The 27426-nt window shown below is 36.6% G+C and overlaps 1 long non-coding RNA gene across 3 annotated transcripts; it reads right to left on the bottom strand.

Moving 5' to 3' along the window:
• Positions 1–1449: 1449 nt before the first annotated feature.
• On the bottom strand, positions 1450–26956 carry LOC122840038. 3 transcript variants are annotated; one of them, XR_006372160.1, is made up of 6 exons: positions 26923–26956; positions 26361–26431; positions 26071–26155; positions 5055–5119; positions 4842–4954; positions 1450–3248 (listed from the first exon to the last, which is right to left on the bottom strand). It is a non-coding gene; the product is annotated as an uncharacterized LOC122840038 (long non-coding RNA). The 3 variants fall into 3 exon arrangements; XR_006372158.1 differs by lacking the exons at positions 1450–3248; positions 4842–4954; positions 5055–5119 and adding an exon at positions 13693–14296; XR_006372159.1 differs by lacking the exons at positions 1450–3248; positions 4842–4954; positions 5055–5119; positions 26923–26956 and adding exons at positions 13693–14296; positions 26595–26877.
• Positions 26957–27426: the final 470 nt, after the last annotated feature.

Below are 27426 nucleotides of genomic sequence, written 5' to 3'. Positions count from 1 at the left end.
AAAACAGAACATTGTCAGATTCCGTCAATAAATTTGCAATTGATTACGTTTCAAATATAACTCTAAACAAGTGGGTTTTTAGTCGAGATTTAAAGGAAGTCAGTGTTTCAGCTGTTTTACAGTTTTCTGGAAGTTTGTTCCAGATTTGTGGTGCATAGATGCTAAATGCTGCTTCTCCTCATTTTGTTCGTTTGGAGCAAGCTCTGGTACATGCTTGTGGTGTCTCCCACATTCCCTAAGAACTTTAGCGTTACCATGGGCCGCTTGGTTGCTTCTTTGATAAATGATCTGAGCATAGTTGTGCCATTCTCTTTCCATTTTCAGATAATGGATCAAACAGTGCTCTGTGGTTGGTTAAAAACTTTATGCCTGACCCATCTGCTCTGTTCCCTGTAGTCATGATGCTGTTTTCAAAGTCACATTTATATAGACATTAAATTACATAGAAGTGAACTGGCTGTACTGGATTTAATTTAGAGACACAACATTAAAGGGGGTTGAAAGCAAATGCATTATACACTTTTTAAGTATATATATCTGATAAGCATTTTTAAAGCAGTGCAACATTGCTCTTCTACCTCACAATAATGCACCACTTGATGTTAGTATAGAACATGTAATCTCAATAAATTAACCACTGAAGTGTTTTTATGTGACAAACTGTGAAAATATTAAAGCGGTTTGAATACTTTTCAAGGCACTGTATAGATGAAGTATGTTACTGCAGTGAGTAGAACTAATAGGACTTACTGTATGATGTATAGGTCTAATTTCTTATAATAAACCTTTGGTGCGATGAAAATTGATTGCTAATTTTGCATCTTCCCTGCAGTGTCAGCGTCAGTGAATTAATAATACCTGTTTATGCTTGTGAAAACATTCTTCTTTTCAGCAAGCATATGTACCATCCTATTTGAGGTGCTGTGATGGCAGCGTAATGAACATGCCACAAATGATAATTCAAGTTCCCCTCCATGGTGTAGTTATTTCTCCCATCATTGAGACTGAGCATGAAGCTTTAACAGTCTATCACCATTAGAGGTAACAAAATCTTTTTTTCTTCTTCTCACTGTCAGTACATTCTCTCTCCCATCAGAACTCATGGTGCCTAATTAAATGTATTTAGCATCATAAATATTCCAGGGGGACAGGTTGACACAGCGAATTAATGTCTCGCCTCAATGCCACAGCCATTCTGTGGGCTGTAGGGGGGAAAGTTAGCCCGATGCCAGGTAAATGCTGTGGCTTTCATGTCTTGTTATAAATCTGTGTTGCTTTCAAGTACAGCGCAACAGAAGCTACACTGATACTGATTAAGTCACAGAGCAGGCCAAGAGTTACCTCTGAAGAAAGGTAAGGGCAGGAATTACAAGATGATGTTAAATTTTAGGTAAATATGGAATACTTCGAATCCTTTTAAGCTTTGTTTATTACTTTTTTTTATTGCCATCACCAAAAACTCTAGGTTTACATACATTCAAACCATAGATTGTTATACAGCCTGAATAAACATAGGAGTGTCTTTTAAAAATTGTGGAATATTATAGTAATGTAAATATTATACTCAAAGTACAAGTTTTATAATTAGTAGTTCACTAATAAACACATTGCAATCTGGTATTATAAGATGTAAAAAACACATACAAAGTTTGTTTGTTCATCCTTTTACTTCTAATTTGGTTTAATATTTAGTGCCAATTGACAAAAATACCTCCCAAAGGACCTTTACAAGGCCACTAAACCTAGTTGGAATCAAAATATGTTGAAAAAATAAATTCCTATACAATGACAGTATAAGACTCAGTTACAGACTTTTCGATTTACTTCGGTCTCTAAACTAATTTCATTGAGCCATTGACTTGGCATTAATTTCTCATCCAGAACAAGCAAGTTATTCCTGGCATGAGTGGCCAGGAATAACTCCCTTATGACAAAGAGACACGAACTATAGCTTGAGAACTTTCAATGGACAGAAAAGCACAGACAGTAGATACCATTGGTAGTCATAATAACTGCATCTCTACCGGATAAAAAATACAGCTAAACAGAGACTGTCTGGGTCAAGAAAACCTTTAAAGGAAAAAAATACAAAAGAAGCACACAAAAGCTACCTTTACACAACTGGTCTTGATGCTAAATTCTGAGCTTTTACCAAAATACATTATTTCTATGTGGTCATTTTGGCTAACTAAATGGAACTGCAATTAGACTTCTCTGTTGACAGAAGTAATAATTGATGTTTCCGTCCATGGGTAAATTTTAAAGTTGTCTTTTTATGAACTTATTGTCACAAAGTCATAAAACTACAGAGCAAGCTAAAGGAGTAAAAACCATAACTAATATCAAAGCCATTGTTTATGTCTGAATTTACCATTTGTCTTCTTCTGGGGCAGAATTATGACACATGTCTCACGTCAATGAAGCGAAAGTCGGATAAAATGTAACATGACTGTTCTGACTGCAGATACTTTGACAAATCATATTTTTCGGGGACAGGGCAATAAAAAGAATGAATAGGACTGTTCAGACTGCTATGAGAAAGACTGATATGGGCAAAAGAAATGGGATTTGAATAACATTTGCCTGCTGTTTGAACATAGCCAATGGTAATTGCAATATTGACACTCGCAATGGCTTTGTCTATCAAAGTGACACAGTTAAATACAAAACCAGTGGTACATAAAAGTATACAGTTAATTGCAACAAAGGTAAAGATGATAGCTTTGTCTAGGTGAGCACAATGGCAACGAAAGAGCACTAGGCCACTGTAGAGAGAAAAAACAAAGAGCAAACAAATGTAGTGTCGGTAACTATAGGAGCTGTGTCAATGACAGAGACACAAATATGTAAATGATTTTACAATAAGTAACAAAAAGAAATACAAAGGGTTACACAGAGTTAATGATAATAGTAGTAATGACTCCATTAATGGCTTTTTCCAAGAGAGATATAGCTAAACACTAAACCATTGACCTATGAGTACTTTCTATGAAAAAGAAAAACAGAGAATACAATGTTGACAGCAATAGTTCTGTCTATACTACGTCTGACCTCCAATTTTATGTGATAGAAAGTGGCAACCTAAGAACCTCAGCCATGAATTAATAGGATTTTAAGAGGGTGTATCCCCACCTCATGTTGCTGGGAATTGTGCCAGTGTCATCTTCTCTACAATACCTTCCACAAATCCCCACAGCAGACAGGAGGGAATTCTGCATGGTTTTGATGAGGCATCCCAAGACTTCACCCTTGCAAAGTGAAATATTTCACAGTTTATTTGCGGCCCTTTTTTAATGTGAGAAACAAGGAAAAGTGTTTGTGTCTGCCAAGCCACAATTTTCCAAACTGAGCTGAGGGGGGCTGTAGAGCATAGCGTTATTTGTTATTGTGTTCATTTTTAAATCTAGGTGGTTTTTTCCCATTTTCTCTTGCCTGTGAACATGCACTTAGCTCGCTTTTCTCCTCAACACGTGTAATTGCAATATGCAAGAGCTAAACTAATTTTACGACACTGGAACACCTGTATTCATCTCCATATTAATAGAAAACAGGAAGTATAAATCCCAATTTTCCAGCAGCCACTGTCAGTGAAGATGTTCCTTCAGGGAGAAGGCTGTCTCCTCTCCATTAAAATATTGGTGCTCTCCTCTCGTTTTCCCTTTAGAGCGTTCATTTTGAGCCTAAATCAGATATCGTAATTATGAATGGCACCAGTCTACATCACAGGGCTTGACACTTCTAATATCCGTATGTGCCAATGTGCTTTTAAGTTTCCAATGCTGGGGTGCTCTTTGTATTGAGTTATAGTGCTTTGTGGCGCCGCTGAAGAATACAGGCCCCTGTGAGTCTCATTTGGCTATGGAAAGGGGAGATTTGACAGATAGGCTCATTTGGATTTAACACAAGTGCACTGCCCTGAGACATCTTGCAGGAAAGTACAGAAACTTTTGTGGAAGTCTAGAAACTGGGAAAATCTCTCTTACACTCCATCCAAACAGGATTTTACCCTTCAGCGACCATTTAAAGATCACTGAATCCTTAAATGGTCACTGAGATCATTTGAGATCATTACTCAGGATTAATTTTGTAATCATTCCAAATAAATACTAGATAATATTTTTGGTATACATATTTAGACATAAATCTAATCTTATCAAATCAATTGTACTTACATTTTTAAAACAGCCTTGTAAAGGAATAGAAAGAGCTAAAAAGAACAGATGACCTAAGACCTCTAGAAGTAGATAAACAGCAAAGTGGCTCAGAAACACATTACACTCAGGATAAGAGCATTGTGGGACAAAACATTTCAATCTCATTGGTCTGTTTTTAAGAGGAGTATGATCCACCAAATCAATTGTTGCAGTTGAATCCTAAAAGAGTTAAATAAAATGTAACCAATTTAAGCAATACTGACTCTCTTAAAAAATGTATCCTGATACCTAACTGGAATTTGTCCATTATTGTTGTTGGTATTCAAAAACAGTGGTTGATGTGTAAGTCCTACCTCCCTGAGTAGCAATGTAAGTCATTACACTGTGGACAGAAAAGAACATAACACCTATGTCAGGTCAGGCTCTACAAAGGTATGGTGTATGTAGGTGGTCTAACTTGCCTCATTAGTAACAACACAAGCTGTGGTCTAATGAACTTAAGACAATGCTAATTAATGGAAGAGAACAAAGGCTTAACATTTCTAGAAAGTGTGAAGTGCCGAATCCGCTTGTAAGACAGGATTTAAGCCACCTTAATCCGCTCCTGACGCATTGCGTGGCGCCTCGACCACACGTCAGGTGGCAGGTCAGAAGGGGGCAGCTCCATACCTCAGCAGATATAGTCACCTGTGACAATCCTTTATGGGCTGATAAAGTAAAGGAAGTCTCTCCAGGAGCAGTGCAGTGACTTGGTGGATGGTGTCCCTGGGGACCAGGTGTCAGGGTTGTCTATCAGGAGCCTGAAAGGAGAAAAGGGACGTGTTACGGGGCTCTATTGTATCCCAGTTGTCATTGACTGATCGGGTCCATTTAGCTGGCTTTCACAGTGAATGAAACCACCTGAATAGATGAAAGCGAGACAGCCTTCCTGACAAACAAGGAGCCCTGGAATATTCATGGAGGATCTGTGAGGAAAAGATTAATGTATTAGAAATTAAAATGGGGCCTGGACGTATGATCTTGCTCTAACACTTGGCCAGACCTGTGTCACCCGCCGCTAGCGCCTGAAGTCGGCACATGCCGCTGCCAAGGTGGAGAGGAATCATTAAGCACCCTGCCATTGTGTGAGCAGAATAATCAAACTTCACCCCCTCCGTCGCCACTGCCACACACACACACACCTCCACAGCCCCTTCCTCATCCTTTCCCACAGCACTGACAATGAATAATTCTGGACCCATTTGCAATGTTAACGGCACCTATCTGGGCCATCCATGCCTTTATGATAAGAGCTCCAAATATGCATTTCAACAGTCTGAACAGAAGCTGCTTCACCGGCATTTCAAAGGACACCTGTCAGTCATCTGAAAGAGCTGTCAGTCTCTGTCACGCAACGGTGCCAGTGAAATGGCCCAAAAGATAATCTTTACTCTTCCTCTTTCTGTCTCTCCACCTCTCTCTTTCAGATCACAGCAGTTACATTTGCAATAGAGTGACAAGTGATTTACACTGGAAAATGGATTGTGTTTAAACTGAAAAAAAGAGGGCAGGTGGAAGGGGGGGTATTCTTTTAGGCTGTGTTATTCTTCACTGGAGTACAGCTGTATCAAATATGCTATCATAAATGTGATCTGAGCTACACTGAATGTCATTATTCGTGATACTATGTGCAGTAGATGGGCGACTGAGCTCAAAGGTGACTTTGATGAATCCTATCTCACTAAACAGAGCTGTGTGTGTGTGTGTGTGATGAGTTGCGGTAAAAAACGCAGAGGATCAAACAGGTTTCCAAAAAGTTTGACCTTCTTTTGCTTTTTTGGTGGGAATTTATCCTCAAAGATAGGTTACTTGTATGTGATTAAGTACCTGCCTGGCAATAGATTTTTTTTCTTAGCAATCCCTTTTCTTTGACTTGACATGCTGATGTAATTTCTCAGATTGTAGCTACAGTATATGGGTGCTTTGTCGAAAGGAAAGCAAAAGAAGCCCTTTCCTTCTCCACATGTATGCCAGGAATTTGTTTAAGCATGACCAGCTTGTGTGCCACCAGCTGTTGGTGATATTTACAGCTGAGTGCAGAGGATGTGTTTGGACCGGGGCTCGCAGGGCCGCAGCGGCGCTGGGCTCGGTCCCACTCCCCTCTTGGCCACTCCGAGGGCAAAGGCAGCCTGCATTTGCGGCACAGACTGTGTGGCAACGCAGAATCACAGCGCAGAGGTGCACAGAATGACACATAACTCGGTTTTGCATACATGACAAGCTGCTGGCTCAGCAGAGTTGGGAGCAAATTATGCACTTTGAACACACTGAATGTGAATCTAAAGAATGACCTTTCTGACAACTCCCTTCCCTATCCAGCTAAGTAAAGAATATGCTTAGCGAGTGTGGTCAAGTTGTTTCGCTGTAGAAGATCTTTTTCCCTATTATTGTAAAGAGATGGCAGCTAAAAATCAAGAAAAAGGACTTCAGTAGCTCTTTTCAGTCACCGAGGTTCTCAAGAACTGTCTAAAATAGGCATGAACTATTATAAAAGATATGATAGTCTTGAAGAAAAACTATGTTTTTAAAGTAATGTATTTACACCAAAATTTTAAAAACAGATGTAAAACATTAATTATTTGCTTGTATTTAAAACAGAATAGCCACAATTAATATCATTATAATTAGTTAAAAAGCTAAATTGTCAATATATTACATCTATTTGTTATTTTACCCCAGACAACAACAAACTTTAATGTATTACATAAAAACACAAAGTAGCCCGTGAATGTCAAATGGAAGTTATACATATAAAGTAATTTTTTAGGCAATGAATCCTTTTTGCCCCTTAACCAATAAATCAAATCCAGTGCAACCTGTTGTCTTCAGAAGTTCACTTATTAGTAAGTAGAGACCACCTGTATAACTAAATTTCAACATAATTCCAGTTTTTGCTTGAATGTTATAAATATTTTTTGAAAAAACAGTATCATGAAGACCACAAAAAACAGCCAGTAAAAAGTTGTAGAGACATTTAAAAAAGAGTTACTGTAATGATGATTCTATAAGATGAATCATAGATTACCAAAATACTAGGCTTTGATTGAGAGAAAGTATGACTGAGCTCAGGATGAACAAACAATTTAAACGTCTCAGACATTTAAATTGTTTAAGACAGTTTCAGCTGCTTTATGTACTAAGCTTGCATATGTGGTTACTTTGGAGGAGCTACAGAGATCCACAGCTGTGATTAGCACATCTATCAACAGGAAAAGTAGAAGGCATTCACAAATCAGGCCTACAATTAACCTGATTAAATCAACGAATAAATGTAAAGATGAATAAGGCTAAATGTAGATCAATCCTGGAAGAAAACTGTTGCAAAATGCTGTAAAAATGATATGCAGCAAATCACTTAAGGCTGTGAAAGGTGTGTTGCTTTAGTTTCCCCACCACTACATGTTTTTTTGTGACTGAAAATATTTCCAAACACCAGAGTCTGTCCTTTCTGCAAACAAGAGGGAAGTGTAGGAGTTTTTTCAACCAGCTGGCAGGCAGTTGACTGTAGCAGGATGGAAAGGGGCAGCACTGCACTACTTGATGCTTTGCACAGCTGCATGGAATTGTGATTCCTTTGGCATTGTGGCGGGCATCCCATTGAAAGGACATTTGCATGATAGATCATTTTAGTAGTTGTGTAACTTTTTTTAAACCTTGCCATACCTTGATGTTGGTTACCGACCCACATGGGCTGTGAAACTGTCCTCAGTGTGTTCCTTGGATTTCTGCCCAAACCCAAAGTCACCTAAGTTCATCCAGAAAGCTCTAAACGGCACTCTCTGGAAATTCTCATGCTTATACAGCCAAATTTCTTTGTTTTCCAGCAAAACATCCCCCATTTTCAGGCAGAACAAACAGCAATTTGACAAGCCATTTGACTTTTGGGCACTGCTCTTTGTCACATAGTTTCCACACCATGCCCCGCTCTGCAACAATCTTCTCATTGTGGCTCTGGGAGAATATAGTTCAAGGCGTGAGTCACCCGATGAATGTTCACGTTCATTTCGAGGCACAGTGGGCCGGCATAATCCCTGTTACTGAACCGTGACTCACTAGGTCTTCTTTGGATTGAGTGTTCTGTCCTCCCTTCGTTGCAAAAAAAAGAACATACGCTTGCGCTTTTGACTACATGAAGTGCAGTGAGACTCTTGCTGACAATATTATGCATGTCAGAAAGACAACAAGGTCATTGTGAACAAAAACATTACAAGGATTCAAATAATTCATGACTGACAGAAACATTGTTAGTTAATCAAATGAAGTGGATAAAGGAACAAAAGCTGGGAGTTATCTTCTCTGCAGTTTCTTTCCCCCCAGTTTGAAATTCTCACAAATGATGCTTGTAAAACAGCTTTCTTACAAATTATTCAGCAGCTCTGGTTCCGCAGTAGAAAAAGTCACACATAGACAGCCATTTACCTGAGTCACAAATGACTATGTAATTGAGTCCTGAGGGAAAATAACTCAGCTTAACTACTGGAAATAATGTGTAAATTCAATACATTTTCTAATGAGCTCATTTGAGTTTGCTGCAATTATCTTTGCTAGTCTAGGTGCAGATAGGATTCTGCAGCTGAGCTGAGGTGAACAAAAAAAAAACATTTCCCCCTTGCATTCATTAAAATTAGCATATGGACCTGTCAACACTTCCTAGAGACGCGTTGTAACAATGCCATTTAGCCCTGCATCGAGCTATGCCGTTGGAATGAATGCATGCGGTGGGTAAATGCCTCCCCACCCTCAGCGACGGGGCGGAATGGGACTGGCAGTGCTGGCTCTGACGCACAAAAGAGGCTGCGTTTTAACAGCCAGGCCCTGGCCTGTGACCAGGGGCCATCCACATCAACACTGTTCACTCTCCACCATACCTCCCAGCTAGAGGCCCAGCCAACCGGCTCTTTGCGCACAGAGACTGACAGCGAGAGGGATAAAGGAGGAGGAACTGTCTGTGAGTGTGGGTTTGAGGAAAGAGGAAATGACAGATGTGAAGGCAGGTAGATCTCTCACTGTGGTGGCTGTGAGGAACTTCAAAAGGATCTCTTTCCATAAATCCTTTTAATATTCTTATCAAAATGTACCAGGATTGAAAGGCTGATGAGCAAAAACAGATCCTTTATTGTTGTTTGTCATCGTTACACTGGAGCTGCCAGTGAGGAAAGGTATTGTTGCTCAGCGGAGCGGTCAAGGCTCCTCTTGCATTGTTGTGCCAAGATTTTAAAGCAGGCGCAAGTTATCAATAGACCACAGACTATTCGAGTCACTCAGCTGTGCCGCTCGATACACTTCAGAACCTCACACAATTGGCCTGTTTATTGACAAACACTTCTCTAGATACATCCAGGTTCATGTCTATTTTTTAATACATAAACAGAGCTTTCACTTTCCCTTTTAAGCACTAAGATGACATGTTTGCAATTGCAAAAATCTCCATAGCCATTTGAAAATGTGAAGAAATAAACCTTGTAATTTGCTTTAGGTGGCAGATCTGGATGTAGTGAATTAAAGCTCCATGAAAGTGAACAGAGGAATGAAAGGCAGAGAGCACAAGGCCTCAGCTGTGCACTGCACTGATCTGCACACTGTGATTACCTCGAGCAGGAAAACTGAATGCAAAGGCCTTGGGCTGGCTTTGATATTTCCATCCTCCTTGTGTCTGCCATGACCTGGACTACATCTAACAGACCTAGACTGGAGGTCAGTAGGAATCAAGAGGAGAAGATAGGAGATGAGATCAGAGAATAGGAGAGGAAATAAAAAGGACATAAATTCTAAAATTATTGCATCTGGTTGCGTTACAACATATTTTTCTATATATTTTCACAAAACATCTAAAATGTGTGGCATGCATTTTATTCCACCTGTTTTACTTCAATAACCTTAAAAATGTATTAACACCAACTGCCTTTGGACTCACCAATTAGAAGTTTTCCACTAAATGCTTTGTTAACATGAATCATATAGGGACCTAACGGCCTGCATCCAGTGTGTAATTAAATGGAGAATATCTGATCAACTAAAGTGTTGTCTTTGACAAGAATGAGAACATTTAAAAACATGTCATTGAAAGTTAATGTAGGATTAAGCTGAATCAAATTCTAGATATGTATAGTTGATCTGTTGAGACAAATAAATTGTTTTTTATCTGTTTAAAAAAGTGATTCAGCTGAACAAACAACCAACCTTTTATGGTTGTGTTGCATCTTAGGAAAAAATAATATGAATTGACCAAAGTAAGTGAGAAAACCTTCCACTATAGCTCTATGGGAATTAAACTGCCTTTCCTAAATCTTCCACATAGCTTTCCAGCAACAGCTCACAACCGTTTCTCAAAACATGTTTTTGTGTGTGTGTGTGTGCGTGTGTGGGAGGGGGCGTGCGTGTGTGTGCAGGCGTGCGCGCGTGTGTGCGTGTGTGTGTGAGTGAGTAGAGTAATACAGCCCAGCTCAAATTTCTCTCATCCCTTCAAGCGCAAAATACAAAAAGGCCCCGGCTGCCAGTACCTGATTCAATCAAGTGTGTTACACTGTATACCCATGGGCAACAAGGCGACTTATATTTTAATTAATAATGTAACACTGTGGTCTCAAAGGCCTGGCCTTTGGCGTTCTGCTGCTTTCCTTTCCCTTTTTCTGGCTGTAGGTAAAAACTAATAAAGTAGCAAGCAAATATTTTGGAAGCATCTTTTAGTCACACAAAATCAGATTAGCTGCTTGAAACACTATTTAAGGCACTGCATGATTCAAAGAAATACATTTTATAACATTAGGTGATAGAGAAAGATTAATCAGAACAAAATGCCATAAAAATAAACATGTAGGGAATATTCAATATATTCTGATAAGGCAAAGCTAATAATGTGAATGAAAACTAATGATAAAAGGTTTTAAAGAGAGATGTGGCCTTGGGTGCTATGTTGTGAGGTATAACAAGCACAGTCAAGGATGAAAGCACGCTTCTTTGGAGACTGTGTGCTGGGAAAGAAGCCTGAGGGAGCTCAGGGGCTTTGGGTTACAGGCAGTATTCAACCTTTCTCTGCAGCCATGCATACTATAACAACAGTGGCTTTTTTTACAGTAGGCCAAGAGAGGAACGAAATATTTTGTTTATATATAGCTAAGTGTTAATTAAATAAGTTTGAGTAACCCCAAACCACGTAAAATACCAGCTGATGCCTTGTTTTTGTTTGGCCACAGTGGTCAAAAAAGCAACTGTTGCAAATGTAATTAAATTTTTTTTTTTAAATAAGGTCATAACTAATAAAAGATCTGGTTTAGATTAGTTTACATTTGTAGGAACCCATACAATTTAATTAGTCAACATGAGCACAACCAAAAAGTAAATGTAAAATGATTATTTTTGCCCTTAGAGAAAGACTGTCTCCCTGTGCTCTGTCAAAAGGTCAATTATGGCCTCAAACCGGCATGCAGTGACAGTGACCTGGAAGCGCTACTGATGACCCCACATCCAGGGGCCCAAAAGAGTTGATCATCTAACATGTAGGCTGCCTGGAGCCATGGAAATCTGACATTTGTCCTTATTCAAATGAACACAAACAATATGCATCTCATGCCTCACCCTAAACCTGTGCCAAATCTAAGACAGAGGAACGGACACTCTCAGCGCATTGTCCTCCAAGTATTTGCTTTTCCCTGCAAATGCAGCCCCACAGCAAACACACAGAGAGCCAGCCACTAGTGCAAGTGGGCTGCAAAAGGCAACACTATCACCAGAAGGTTTGGTCACTGTGGCTGTAATCTATAGGGCGGAGTTCTCAAATTGTAATGTGTAGTGAGATAAATTCATGTCATATAATCTGCATGGGAAGTTTAGTATATATATTTAACACATCCCATGCTGATTGCAATTATTTATTTATTTGCTTGTTTCTTTGGGAACAAATTTGAATCTTCAAATGTCTCCAAAAAAAATTCCAACAACATTGTTTGATCGCGTTGTGTATCAGCTGACAGTGTTCAGAAGAAGTGTTCGTTCCCTTTCAGATTTCTTCCATTTTTACTTTTTTTGTCATACTTAAAGACACAAACAGACATTCTCCTGCATATTTTTTTCAGCTAGAGAGCAGAAGCTGTGGTTCAACTTAGGTACAGCAAGCTGTCTTGGTTTTACGACAAAAAAGCAGCACCAGATCATTACAATACCGCCACATTTAACTGAGGCAAGTGAGGTCGACAGTGCTTAAGCTGTTGCCCTGGGTTCTTCTGCAAAGAGTCTTAGATGAGTCTTGGATGTGCTCTTGCTGGGATGCCCACTCTTGGGAATGTTCAACACTACTTTATGCTTTTGCACTTGTAGATAATGACTTACTATGGTTGTCTATAGACACAAAGCCTCAGAAATGGCTTTGTAATCCTTTCCAAAGTGATTTCAACAAGTGATTTTATTTATAATTAGTTCTTGAATTTTTTTAGAATGGGTACTAATGTGGTGGTTTTTAAATACTTTTACCTACTTCATGATGTCAGACTGGTTCTTGTTTGCAGTTAATTACAATGGATTCATGATTTGACAAGGGGGTGGAAGGATTGGGAACAGCTGCTTTTTCATAAAAAGCCAAGGCAGCTTTATTTCCCCCAGTCTATGAAATAATGTGATTATTATTATTATTATTATTATTATTATTATTATTATTATTATTATCTTGCTTATACTCAGGTTATCTATTTCTGATATTAACTTTTGAGATTTTAAAAGCTTAAATATGCAAAAATAAAATCAGTGAGGGGACAAATACTTCTATATAACACTATAGCAACAGCCTAAATGACTTGTTCGACTTACAAGTCAAAGAATATTTCATAGTAATGTCTATAAGTAATCTTTAGAACCTGTCCTTAGTGTTTGCTGACTCATCAATCTCCAATTAGAGATATTTATTGTAAAAAAAAAAAAAAAAAATCTGGCATTTTATGCTTAATCAACGGATATTTGAGGAAAACCATTGCACTTAACATTTAAACAACCGGAATTAATTTACATCTCTAATTTGATCTATTTGAACATCAATGTAGTTTTTACTTAACTCAGAGTCACATGTTTGAAATTGTGTTTTTATGTATTTATAAATATGTAAAATTTGACATTTTCATTCTTGACCCATCTTAGCAAGGATTTTTTTTAGCCCCGTTTTAAACCACTTGGGAGTTTAAAACCTCAAAAACACCTAAAGAAGTCTGTTTTAAGATATATTAAAATATAAGCCCTACATAATGCTAATTAGCCTTAATACTCTAAAAGCAGAAATGGCTGCCACACCATCACTAGTGACCTTTCACTGTATGTTCTTTTTACCTATTTTTGGCTGCATTTATCTGACAAAAAGTATTCCACACAGACCAGTCTACAGACCAAGTATCTTTCTATCCCCACAGGCAAGATGGTAGCTACACAACTTATATTTAAAAAGACTGAATTTGCTCAGACACTTACAAAGACAATAAAATCAGTAAAAATAAAAAAGAAAAATCTAACATAATATCTCTTTTATACAAATATTTTAATCCACACTTGATTCACATTGGTCATTACAGGACAATTAGGCTAACTTTTTTAATGCAATAAGACACACAATGATTAGAAATAAACTTCACAGAAAATGACTGCCTTTATGTACATTGAAAAAACAACTTTGATATTCTTGCGGTAAGAAACTACAGAAAATATGAGTTCAAACTGGATGGAGAACAATAAAGAAAGCCATGAAAAGGAAAAATGTTGCATTTCCCAGTGAGTTGTGAACTTTCTCCACATTTTGTTATGTTAAACCCTTATTCTAAACTGAATAAATTAAATCTGTTTCCTAAAATACTGTTTAAAGACACTCCTTAGAGATCTTAGCAACATGTTTTCGGTCGCTGTTCCTCTGAAAACTAAACTGTGTCCCAAGTCTGAGGTCAAGATTGCTGTGGTGCAACTTTCCATCCAGGGTGTCTTTGCACACTGCTGCTGCATCCATCTTTTTCTATATCCTGACTGGTCTGCCAGTTACTGCTCCAGCAAACCATCTCTATAGCATGATGCTGCCACTACCATGCTTCGCTGTGGGGATGGTATTGGCCTGCTGAGGAGCTGTGCCTGGTTTCCTCCTAGAATTCATACAAAGAGTTCAATATTTGTCACATCAGACCGGAGAATTTTACTTATCTTGGTTTGAGAGTTGAGAGAGCTTATACTGATATTAGCATTCTAATCAGAAGTAAAAAATGTTTCACTTAGAAGATTTTTTTTTCTGCTTAAAAGATAGAAGTACAGGAATACCAAATTCAAGCACTGCATATTGTATATTTCTTGCCACTTCAACAATCTTTCAAAATTATGCATGTCTGAATTATTCTAATATATTAGTTGGTGAAATAAAGTCAAAATATTTTCTGAGTTATGTTGAAAAAAACTACATCCCATCCAGTCAATGACATGTACAACACCGAAACAAATATATATTTTTCTTTTTACAAATTTTGTAAACAAACTGTTTTAAACTGTGTTTAATATGAACCCACTTACTGTTCTGAAGGAGAAAGGCTTGGGTAAGCCCCTTTATAAGAAGGTTATTGCCGTAACACCAGTGTACACACAGTAAATTCCCCCTGAATAGAACTTGCCTGAAGCAACACCTATCGTAGTAAATGGTTATCCATGTGGACTTCCCATCTCATGCTGTTTTGTCTGTGTGTGCAGAAGGTAGCAGCCGGGCCAGGAACCATATGACACAGAGCAAAGGCTCCATGTCTGCAGGGTGTTCCACGGAGCATGATCATGAAAAGCAGAAACATGAAGAAAACTGCAAAAGGTTGAGCCTCAGAAACGTCTTTCTCCTGCACATCAGTTAATTTCCTCGTTTTCCCTTTGGTTTCACATCACTTTTCTATTATGTTTCGAACATGGCGAAAACGTAATACGAAAAAGAAATCTAATCATTACACCCTCAAATGAAAAAATGGATAGCTGTGAAAAATGTACGGGAATTGTTATTTTTCACATTCTAATTCCCATCACAAAAAACCGAAAACAAACACATGCTGTATAGCAGATTGGTTTGGTGCTTTTCGCCCCGAGCCATGCAGCACACACTGATATTAGTTTTAAATACAGATTGCAGGCAATAATAGAACAGAAGAGTCCATGCCTGCCACATGGGCCTGGTCTGCAGTGACTCACTCTGCCGGCTCAGCAAGACAACTTCAATCAAAAAGCACAAATAAAACTAGTTCTTTGAGCTCTGTCAACTAGAAACTGTTATTGATCCCAGCAAAATGAAATATGTTCATATTGATCGATCAAACATATTATCTGTGTTTTCCAGTCTATTACCAGCATGTGGAAACTCAAGAAGTGTCGGTAAATACAGTTGGGTCACCCCGGGTAGATTCCTTTCAGGCTCTAACGGCTGTAAAAAAAAAAAAAAAAAAAAAAAAAGGTGACCAAACATAAGCACTTATACTTAAAAGTAATGGACCCGCATCATGGCAAAAATCTAAGAGCCTGGGGTGTGTACTAATGTGAAAAAAACACTTCTGTTGCACGTTCAAGGTCTAGTGGCACTTCCGTTTGTACTGTATATCTCTTCAGCCCTTGCTAATACCCCCCCGTTTCCATTCCCCACCCTCGCTCTCGTCTACATGCAAAAGCCTTCCAGCTGGCATGGAGTGCCTGTTCTTGGCAGGTTGCAGGGAACATGAGAATTAAACCTATATCACCCCCGTAACCAGTTCTCAAATATCAGTGGAGTCCAGCACTTCACCAGGGACCGGTGAAAGGAAAGCATGTCAGTGGAACAAAAACCGTCTTCTGGCAGAGCTCCACTCAACTATTCTGCTTGCTGCCACTACAGGAGAGAAGTTTTTTTTATGAAGAATTACTGAATGTGCAAATGATTGGAGGAGGGATTCATGTGGAAGTTGGATAACAAAGTAAAGGATTGGTGCTTCATCTTAGACCCCACTTTTGAGGGCAAATTGCACTTGAAAAATTATAGGAGCAATAATAAAACTTTCTGACTTTATTATTTGAGGTTATTTGCTGAAATACAGTTAATCCTATCTATGGTCAAAATAAAAAGCAAAGTGCCTGGCTAAAGTAAACTGTTTCCTTTAAACAAACCACCTTAGCCCAAAATCTGACCTGTCCAGCATGGACAGGTCATGCTGGACCTGTAACCCTTGAAGGATTAATACCTAGTCAGAATACTGCAAGAGGGAATTGGTTGTTATTGTGGGTTGTTCAATTTGTATTCAAACATAAGAGTCATGATTAAAAAAAAATGTCTAGAATGGAAAAAGGATGGATGGATGGATGGATGGATGGATGGATGGATGGATGGATGGATGGATGGATGGATGGATGGATGGATGGATGGATGGATGGATGGATGGATGGATGGATGGATGGATGGATGGATGGATGGATGGATGGATGGATAGATAGATGGATGGATGGATGGATGGATGGATGGATGGATGGATGGATGGATGGATGGATGGATGGATGACAGAAAAATGAAAGGCAGAACGAGGTTGGTAAAGCTGAATTAGCCATAAAAAAAATATATCTATTGATGTTGAGTCTATTAGGCAAGATGCCTCAAATGCATTTCTAAAGCAACAGAAACAAACATCTGAATAAAATGTCAAATTACTTAATAAATTGGAGGTATTATGTAAAATCAACATTTTTGTGCATTATATCATACTTTTATCTTCTCATCAAAACCATACATGAAGTTTTGCTTTGATTATTTTATGTATCCCAATCAATTTCTTTAAACCTCCAAAACCAGATACTGTCAAAGCACAAACCTGGAGGAGGGATGGAACAAAATATTCACTACCATGAACATTCTAAAGTCAACCATTTCCTCCATTGTTCTGAATGGAAGATGTTTGGAACGTGACTAAATTTAGGTAATTAAGAACCCAATCTTCTCTAAGAGAGAGCCACTTGTCCCATGTAGAAATAGGAGAGTCTTCCAGAAGTTTAACTACTGTTATTGCAATCAAACAAATGGGCCATAGTGGTAAAGGAGTCAGACACACATGGCAGCCTGCTTGGATTTTTAGAAAATAAACCCTGGAGATTGTCAGACCAATTTCTGGAAAACCACAAGAACACTGAAAACAAAACAGATTTTCTTCTCCTGAACCTCAATTGTAATTTCTAATGAGTAAATGGCACTGTTCATTACCTGGCTAACACCAATTGAACATTTCTGGTTATCTATCATTTCTGTCCATCCAACCTGACTAAGTTTAAAAGGTTCCCCAAAGAACAATAGTAGGAAACACTGAAACCAAATTAAGCTGTGATTGCGATCAAACGCATTTCAAGAAAGTGTTGAGTAAAGACTATGAATATTTGCATACGTGATATTTTTTTTCCACTTTCCATTTTTAATACATTTACAAAAAAAACTCCAAATGTTTTTTGTACATTTGTCATTAGAAATCTGAGTGAAAAACATTTTTAGATAAGGCTAAATGTTACTAAATATGAAGTGAAGTTCTGCTGTGGTGCACTTTACGTGGTGTAAAAAGGAGTTTAAACATAAAGTTAAACTCCATTTTGTATTATACTGCTACAGCGATTAAAATGGGATTATTAACAGCATCAAACACCTAACAGCCTACATATCTGTGTAGAGTATTTGTGTATAGGAAATAAAGTGTAAAAACTTCTTATCACCTTGAGTAAGTTCCATCTGGTTATTTATGCTGTGTGAAATTCATACCCTGAACATCACAAAAACAATTTCGGTCTGTCCTTTTACATTTCTGTAGACAAACAGGAGAGTGACAGCTTGTCCACAAACCAACAGCAGCCTCATCAGCAGCAGGAACATCCACCTCCACTACAGTGATGGAGCGACTCTGATAGCTCCTTTATTATGGAAAATTATTTTAAACAGCAGAAAACGGCTGAGGCTCATTTTTCTCGTGTTTCTGCCACTATCACTCCAGCTATTGATAAGATGTCTAAATTTATTGCAGAATAATTCTGCGGGAAAAGAGATAAAAGGTTGCTGAATAAAATATGAGGCAAAGGCTGTAAATTGTAGCAATGCATATCATTTCATTCAAATGTAGGACGCAATTACCATCTGCTACACTCATCAGTCCCCTCCTTTATGACTTAATTATATGTTTAATGCTATCAGATCAAGGAAAGGGCAAAACAGATGAATGAGAGAGAAAGAGAAAAGATTCCGCAACAAGACAAAAGGCAGATGAAAAGTAACATAAAAGGATGGAATTGATTTCATTCACCGGGAAATAGAAAAAGTTAATTTAGATACAACGTTCCCTCATCTCCTGCGTCTTTGTAAGATAATAAACGCAGTGTGTCGCCAATAGGTCCCAAAGCAGTCAAACAAAAGAAGTCAAGTTCCTCAAAACTGAAAGTCTTCCTGCTTCCATCTAGGAAGATAGCCTCTTGGTGAATAATTCTGAGTGTTATGTGGTCACTACAATTTTTCAGCTCATGAAGATCTCAGTCATCCCCCTCAGCTTAAGACATGAGGAGGATTTTAATGGTGAATCACAAAAGCATGAAACTACAGTTTATATCTGCATGCATCATCTTTCTCAGATCTTGGGTTGATCTGTAAATCTGTTTGTAGTATTTTTTTTATCCTAGTAATTGTGATGTGTAGTTCAAAATTTTCTGCATTGCTTTTGTGCAACAATATATTCTTGCCTCTGCATGATTCGATTGGTAAAGTGAAAATAAAACTTGACAACACTGAAACTTTTTGTTTGGATGCAAATCATGTACGTCAGTGTGCACAAAGGAAACTGGGGTTGTCCAAATGGCTGTGGGGTAAAAAACCCGCCAGTGGGCATCACAGGTGCCAGCGGGCGCTGTCCTAACTGTGTACCTTTGGCCAGATCTCATTACAGGGTGACATTTAGGACGGTAGCCGTCCATGCCAAGTCAGCCCTCTGGATTGAGACAAATTATGTAGTTATTTTTTATGTCAGACATTAAGTCATATCCACTGGGAGCCAAATACGTATCACCTTCATGTCACCTGGAAAAAAAGGAAAAAAAGAAAGGTGCAGCTGTACAGAGTTACATAGATGCTATGTTCAATCTGATGAAATTACTGGCTTAATGTGCAGAACTTTTTAAAGCTTAAAAAAACATGAATTAGCTATTTATTTTCATCCAAGATTCTTATTTAAGTCTAGAATTACAGATGCAATGAGAGAAGCTTTTTCTATTCAATACCAATTTTAATTTGTCCTTCAGCTCAGAGCTGCTGTTTCCTTTTTTTTGTTAGGACAATAACACTGAAAGGAGAAATAGCATTGTGTAAGGATTTTGGACAATAGGAAAGGTAAGTAATAACTAAATCATCCACAATAATACCTCAAAATATATGTCAACAATAAAACTGTTTTTAAATCAAATTAAAGGAAAATAAAAACAGCATCAATGTACATATTGTTGGTTTTTGCATTTATAAACCTGAAATCCTAGGAGTTTAGAAGTTTGCTTGAATTTAAGGAATAGGAGAAAATCTATAAAATATCATTTAGTATTTGACCTGAGTATCAAGAAGGAAATTAGAGATTTCAATGTCTAATTTTTCATGGTTTTTCCTTTCCATCAACAAATAGATTTTATTTTCCTCTGTCGTGATTTCTTAAATAATGTCTTCAAATTTAAAAAAATGTGGAAAATAAGTATCTTAAATTTCTGTAATCAACAACTTATTAAACATTCAAATGCAAACTCTGCAAGATTGTCCCCATATATGCATCAAGGCATACATACCTAAATTCAGCTTTTATGAAGCCCCTGCAAAGTGCATTTAATTATGCACTGTTGGTTCATGTGCTAAAAGACCCAAAATAACAGGAGGTCTTCGTTTTAATGCATTTAATGAACAGGAGAACATAATTAGATTTTTCAATATTTAACCTGCCATCCCCTTTCAGTGTCAATCAAGGGAAATTGGAAGATTCTGATTTCTCTATACAACTGTCATTGTTGTCAATGTGTGCTTTTAGCCCTTTATACAGTACATATAAACAGCACCTTGAACAAAATACTGTGCTGTTTCTCTATTTTCTTTCTCTGAGCACTGGCAAACACTGTTTTGGCTTTATAATTATATGCCAATAGACACTATAATGATTTCTATAACAGGTCCCTGTGGGTTTAAATAAAAAAACAGAACAAAAATTAGGATGAGTGAAAATAATAATCTTAAATTTGCTAAATCCAGCAGTAAAGAGCAATAAGGATTCATAAAACATCCTGGATGTAACCACAGGGGCTTCATGCAATATTATGAAACAATGCACCTGCACCCCTGTTATATAATCACAGAGTTTGATACAAAACTTGAACCCAGATAGAAATATAACAATATCAGGTAATACACAGATGTTGAGGATTGATTTAAATTCCACATTTTTATTTTAAATAGCATAAATGCTTTCTCAAAATAAGGTAAAATCTTTTAATCCTTCTTTCTTTAACTTAAAGATTTTCCTTTGTGTTAGACGTTATTATATGAACAGAGATAAAGCGCCATCTTGTGGACAAACGCTACCATATCAACGTTTATTCCAAACAGGCTTTACCTCATTACAAATCAAAGCTAAATGAATGCATGGGATTTTAAAGAGGGCATCAAATAACATAATAATAATTTTTTAAAAATACCAGAAATTAATTAGGTGAATTTATCAGTGGGTAAAATAATTAAGTGGAAAAAAAAATTTGAGAAGCAATCAGAAAAGATTTTATAGGTCTCTTGTTTTCTGAAGAAGAGTAATAATATGAGGATGTAATTATTATATCTATTAGCTACAATTAACCAGCATCACTAAGTGGGGAAACTAGCAGAGACAGCATGCAATGAATCCAATGTGTTTGGATGTTTTCTTTTATTGGTTAAATTGCAATAATTGTTCTTTGTGTGAAGCTTTTAATTGTGCTGCATATTTTCTACCCCAACTTTAGCACATAACCTCAACCTTTGCACAATTTAATTGTGCAAATGTCTCACTGATGGGGACCATCTGTCAAAACAAGCTGCACATCCACTAATTCTAATCACAATTAATTAAACGGCTAACAAATTACATACATCACAGTTAATACAGGGTGGGCGACTAACCTCAGGAAGTGTTATGAAACAAATTATTATTAACAATGAAAGAAAATTACATCACATAACTAAATATTACACTCATTTCCGCGAGCCATATTTCTTAATGAATTTCCTAATTAATTTAATTCGCACAATGTGCATAATTTGGTGCTGAAATGTCAGTGGGTCAGACCAAACCATATTGTTGCAGGCCGGCTGTTTCTACGTGCGCCATATTAGCACAACATGACCTCTATGTAAATTGCACCGACCGAATGATGTAATTTTAATTAGCATGTCCCAAAGATAGCATGTTACTACATTCAACTCATTTTACACATCCTAATAATCAACAGAATGTGTGCATGGGATTTCATTTTGAGTAATTATTTTTGATTGCAGAGCTCATGATAGTTTTTAATGTACCTTTTATTAACTTTTTTAGCCAAGATGACTCACTGATAACTGAAAGTTGAAGCTGGGAGCAGTTAGTATGACAGAGCCTATTAGGCAAGCATTTACATGCAAACCACTAGAGTATTTTAAATACAAGAAGGGATTTCCTCTGCCTAACAACCTTTTAAACACTCATCCCAAATAGTCAAACTGTTGCTCTGAGGTCAACAATCACAATCAAACCTTTCAGTACTAACTTAGTTGAACAATAATCACTGTCAGTAGGTTTTTAAACCTCATCTCATTGGCACCCATAGCTTGATTAATGGTGTTAAGCAGATATCAATTTTAGGTTTGTTTGAAGAGATAAGTATTTTTCCCTGTATTAAAGAACTAGCAATGGGAGAGATGGTATTTAAATTAAGATCAATGTATAAGATTAAAGGATTGGAGAACAAAAATAGTTTGGAAGTTTTGAACTGAGCTTCTGTTAAAAGGTTACAAAAATTTAACATTTTACCATAACTAGATAACTTTCTTAGCAGCTTTATTCAGTTTGAATACAAATTAGTTGGTTCAATAGGATGAAGCTAATGTCTAGTCCAACAGGGACCAATACCAAAGGAGACTACTACCACTATCTTAGAAAATAAAATATAATTTCAGAAATGTTAAAGTAGTGGGTGCCAATATTATGCAATGAGTTATTTGCTGCTTATTACTTCCTAAGAAAAACTGAACTATCTCCTTAAAATATAACAAATACATTAAATGAATTATAAAACCTTAGCCTAATTGCAAAAACAAAAAAGCACAATCAACTGTATGTTTTAAAAAATATAAGGCTTTTTGAAAATTCTGTAAGATGTTAAAAAAAATTGGAAGTAAGACAAGAGTTGGTATTAGAATTGTCCATTTTACTTAAATTACCAAAAATCTTCCTCACACCCATTGTTTACACCTATTTTGCATGTATTGGTTTGTTTCACTAATTTTTCTTTTAATGTATAATCCCTATGAAAGGAGCCTGGTGTTCATTCTAATATCACCTCGATATTAGTCTGTGTTTCCAACACAAACACTCCATTCAGTTTGCTGTGTAAAAAAACCCAGCCAAATCTACCATATTATACCACGAAGAGTGTGAATGCTGAAATCAGTGAATAAATGAATAAATTGACAAGGAAGCCTGTGGGTACATTACAGGGCTTGGGGGCTATCCTGAGGCCAATCATTTAGCTAACACGCTAATGAAAGTGTGTGTAGTGTGGTTAAGGGCAGGCACCATGGGAGGTACCACTCCCCTCCCTCCTCATGTTGGGGACTATTAATAGGTTGGATGGAGCCACTGGTTCTCCCAAGAGAGGCCTGCTGATGAAGAGGAAAACCTGTCGTTGCCTCCACTAATCACTGCCTAATGGCTGCAGTAACACAGGTTTTACTAATGGGACTCTACGTGGGAATCTGCACATTGCAGAACTGGTGTAGTCACAGAATTCTAATCAACCTAAATGCTTATCCAAGGAGTATATGAAGTTGATTGACCTATATTTTGCACTGGAATGTGTTTAACAAAAATGGGAACCAAGAGTTGTTATTTTCCCTGACTTGAATTACTTTAAAATCATAGTATTAAAAAAAAGACATACTTTCCTCCTAATTTTACATAATTAAATTGGTAAATGGCTAAAAGAAGCTTAAAAACATCTTTTTATTATTTTTTATAAATCTGGTAAACTATTTACCACTTCTGTGTTGTTGCATGCTTTTCAATAGTGTTGATTATGTGTAGAGTTTGAACTGATGGCAGGTCACACACTTTGTACAGACTACACCTTTAAATTCTCACGGTATAAGCAACACAACCTGAAACTGATTGAAATACCTTTCTGGAGGCGCTGGATCCTTCTAGTCCTAGATCCTTCCAGTTAGATCTGGCGTGTCTCACGGTTCTGTCCTAGAGCTGATATTGCTTTTAAACTCCCTCCTTGGTTTTCATCACATCTACAGTGTTCCTTTTCATTGCTGACACCCAAATGTCTGTTTTTAATTCATTTATGTCCACTCTTTCCCTCCCCAACACCTTTTGCATCTGCAATAATAATAGAAATTCAAACGTGAATATCCCCTATAAAATATGACAGCCAATAAAATATGAAGGCTTTTCAAATAACACTGACCACATAATTTTAAGAGTTTGGGTGTGATCCTCAACATACAGCACAAATAACACAAAATGGTAAGGTAATGGTATTTCTATCTCTGTAACAACAGTCATTTCTGCTCATCCCTCACAGCTATTTTATTCTATGTTCAGGTCACACCAAGTTATAATTCCCTTTTCTTTCTTCACCTACAAAAAATTATTCAGAAACTTTTGCTGGATCAGAATTTGCTTTATGTTTTCTAACAACAATTCTCTTCAGCAATAACACCTCCTACTTCAAAAACCTAAATGATCCCCAGTTCAATTTTATATTGCAAACTGAATTTAGATGGTTCCCTACGATCCCAGTATTTACATTGTTCCTTGTATGTCTCTGATCTTTTGCACATCAACACACCTACATGCAGATTTAGATCTTAATCTTCTATTCATCTTACTTTTCCCATTTTGTGTCTTGTTACCATGGGGGCAAGAGTCTCCAGCCAATCTGCCCCCATCTCTGGATTCATTTCCATCTAAAACACATACATCTCCAACTCTCTCTCTTAAAATAGCAGTTTTGCTATCATGATTGTTAGTACTATAAGTCATATTTTAAGACTTGAAGTACTTTGTTACTTTTAAAACGTTTGTATTGCTCTTGTTTTTTCCCAGTTGTTTGTAATATTAACTTTTGGAGCTTCACTCTTCTGAAATGTGCTTATGTAAATATGAATAAATCCATACAAGACAATAATTAGTTTTTCTGTTATAAAGACCATGCTGTTGTTGTTACACAATATACCATCCCAACATGTAATTTCATTTATTTCTTTTTGTTGACATTTTTTTCTACTGCCTTTTTATTTGATAGTTTATTTTTCTTTAGTAATATTTTTGAAGCTATTCCTTTGCTTTCACTTAATATGGTGGAGAAATTGCTGTGTGTTTAGATGCTTAACAGTATTTATTAATCAAGGCCTAAACTATTTATTATTTAAAAATGTTTCAGATCATTTGTAAAATAATAATTAAAATTTGATGAAATAAATGGAATTTAGGTGTTAAACTATCAGTGAAAAGTCTGCAGTGTTTGAAAACTACTTTTATTATTTTATTTATTTGTTAATACTTCACATAGTGTACCATAATATAATCCCAGTGGTTCTTCTGGTTATTCTACATCTTGAGTAGTTTACTTGTTTGAGCAGGTTCAACCTGTTCTATAGAAAAGAATGAACACTCAACTACCATTGTCACGTGTACAACAAAATTGAAAAAAATAAAATAAAATCAGCCAATACATCATGCTCACAATACAATAACTAAAAAATGTTTTAAACGTATTATGCACATCCACACACATTCATGTCAGGTAAAGTCTACAGGCATTGTTTTCAATTGCATAAAGTCTGGTTAATTAAGTGACTCACGAGAGACCTTTCCTTTGTAAATACTCCACCTAGACCAGTATGTGTTAAGCTCCATGGCCAACCTACTATAAAAATTTACACTGACGGTTTATGGCTGGTGGGTTGTTCTAAATGTGAAGGTGAGGCAAAAGTTTGAAATATCAAAGTGCTTCCGGTTAAGACTTTCAAATTAAGATAATTTTAAGATTAAAAAAAATAAAAATATATCCAACCTCTATTCCATCACACTTGATAAATGAGCATTAAAAGTGTGGTGTATAGAAAATGACTTTGCTGCAAACCAGTGAATGGTTTTAAGTTAAATAAGGTGCATTTGATTGCATTCTCCTTCTTTTTTCCTTTTTCGTAGTTTATATCAGTTAATATTTTGAAAACCAGAAATAAAGCAGGTATAAGATATAGTTAAGTGGCATAACAAAATATGTTTAAGTTGTAAGTGCAGCAACAGAACATTTCTAAATGTAAAACATGCAAAATTGTATTCAAATAAATACTTTAAATGCCTTCGATTTTAATAAATTAATTTTCCTTTTGTTTTTGTACTTTTTATAGTTCAAAAGTTACAACAGAAAAAAGTATGAGTAACAGTAGAAGAGCAGAACAGAGCCTGTAATTGTTCACATGTGGTGTAGGACAATAGCAGATTCATGTCTTCTACAATAAAAACATTACTTCCTTCTGTTTCTGCTTCTGGCAGAAAAAATATATATTTCTGACCAAATCAATTTAAATGTATTACAAATTTTAATTAAACATGAGCTATGTATACTGACTGAATAATGTTACCTGTGCACTTTGACATGAAGGTTTTACAGCTGTTGCTTAATTCTGACTCCTCTTCACCAGGAAGTTGTCATATTTATTAATTCTCCTGAAAAGCAGAATTGCTGTATTAGGTCATTAAATATGAGCTACGTACAGTGATAGAGTAAACGAGTTAACAAAACAAAATTTTTTACAGGGAGTTCTGTGTAAAAATACCAATTGTTAAAATAACAGTGGTATTAGCGCTTTTAAATCAGGAGTGATTACGGTTTTGGAAGTGGTGGTTTGCTAAACTGAGCAGCTAAACTTACCTGCAGTAGTCTTGGCATCTGTTATTTCAAAACGATGTAGTTAATTGCTTGTTTAAGAGGAACGAAGAAAGCTGCAATATGAAAAATGTCAAAGAAGTTTATGCAAACATGTTTTTATGAAACCAATGCCATTTTGATACAGGTTAGTTTGATTTTTACACTGTGATTCTGGTGTAACTCATATTAAAAGGAAAAAGATGTCAAAATAAAAAAGAAAATGGTTAAAGTATTTACCAGTTAAATGCTTTAACAGTCATTGTCTTTCAAACATTTTGAAGGACAGTTATTGGTGTGCACCACCTCCAACCTGCATTTCCTATAGGCCTATAAGTAATCATTCATTTGTTTGTAAGTAACCGCCAAATGCCAACCTCACACCAGTTTAAAGGTTGAAAAACTGTTTTCATTATGTTTTTGAGATTGAAGCTGTGTTTAAACAGCAGAGGTCCACATTAGTCTTGAGTTAGCTATTAGCTTCAGCCTCCGGGTCAAACAAATCTGGAAGACACCAAGATAGTTATCGACTGTAGCTAATATATTAATGCATTTCATAGAAACTCACCTCAGCAATTATAAACTGTTCCTTTATCTTCTTCTTCTTCTTCTTGATTTTATTGGCGGTTGGCAACAAACTTTAAGTAGCATTACCGCCACTTACTGGTATGGAGTGTGGTTCGAGATGGACTATCAATTTATATAAATACATTTATACTCCTACACATACCATTAATAGATAAATTTAAATAAATAAATGTCATAATTATATATGCATACATACTCTCATCCATTTTTATACATATCTTTATAATCCATCCCTCTAGATCATGCACATATTCACACACACACCTACTATAATCAAATTCTTTGAAATAATTTAGTTTTCTTTAAATATTTAATAATTATTTGTATATGTTTACTCCCCAAATTCTTCCTCAAAATATCTAACAAATTAATCTTTTCCTTAATACATTCAAACTCTCTTCTCATACATCTTCTTTCTCTTTCATACTTATGGCATTCTAACATAACATGTTCTATTGTTTCATATTTGTCACAGTAATCACAT

The sequence above is a fragment of the Gambusia affinis genome, linkage group LG11 (genome assembly GCF_019740435.1).
Source record: "Gambusia affinis linkage group LG11, SWU_Gaff_1.0, whole genome shotgun sequence".
Lineage (NCBI taxonomy): Eukaryota > Metazoa > Chordata > Actinopteri > Cyprinodontiformes > Poeciliidae > Gambusia > Gambusia affinis.
This window is presented reverse-complemented; position numbering and strand designations above follow the sequence as displayed.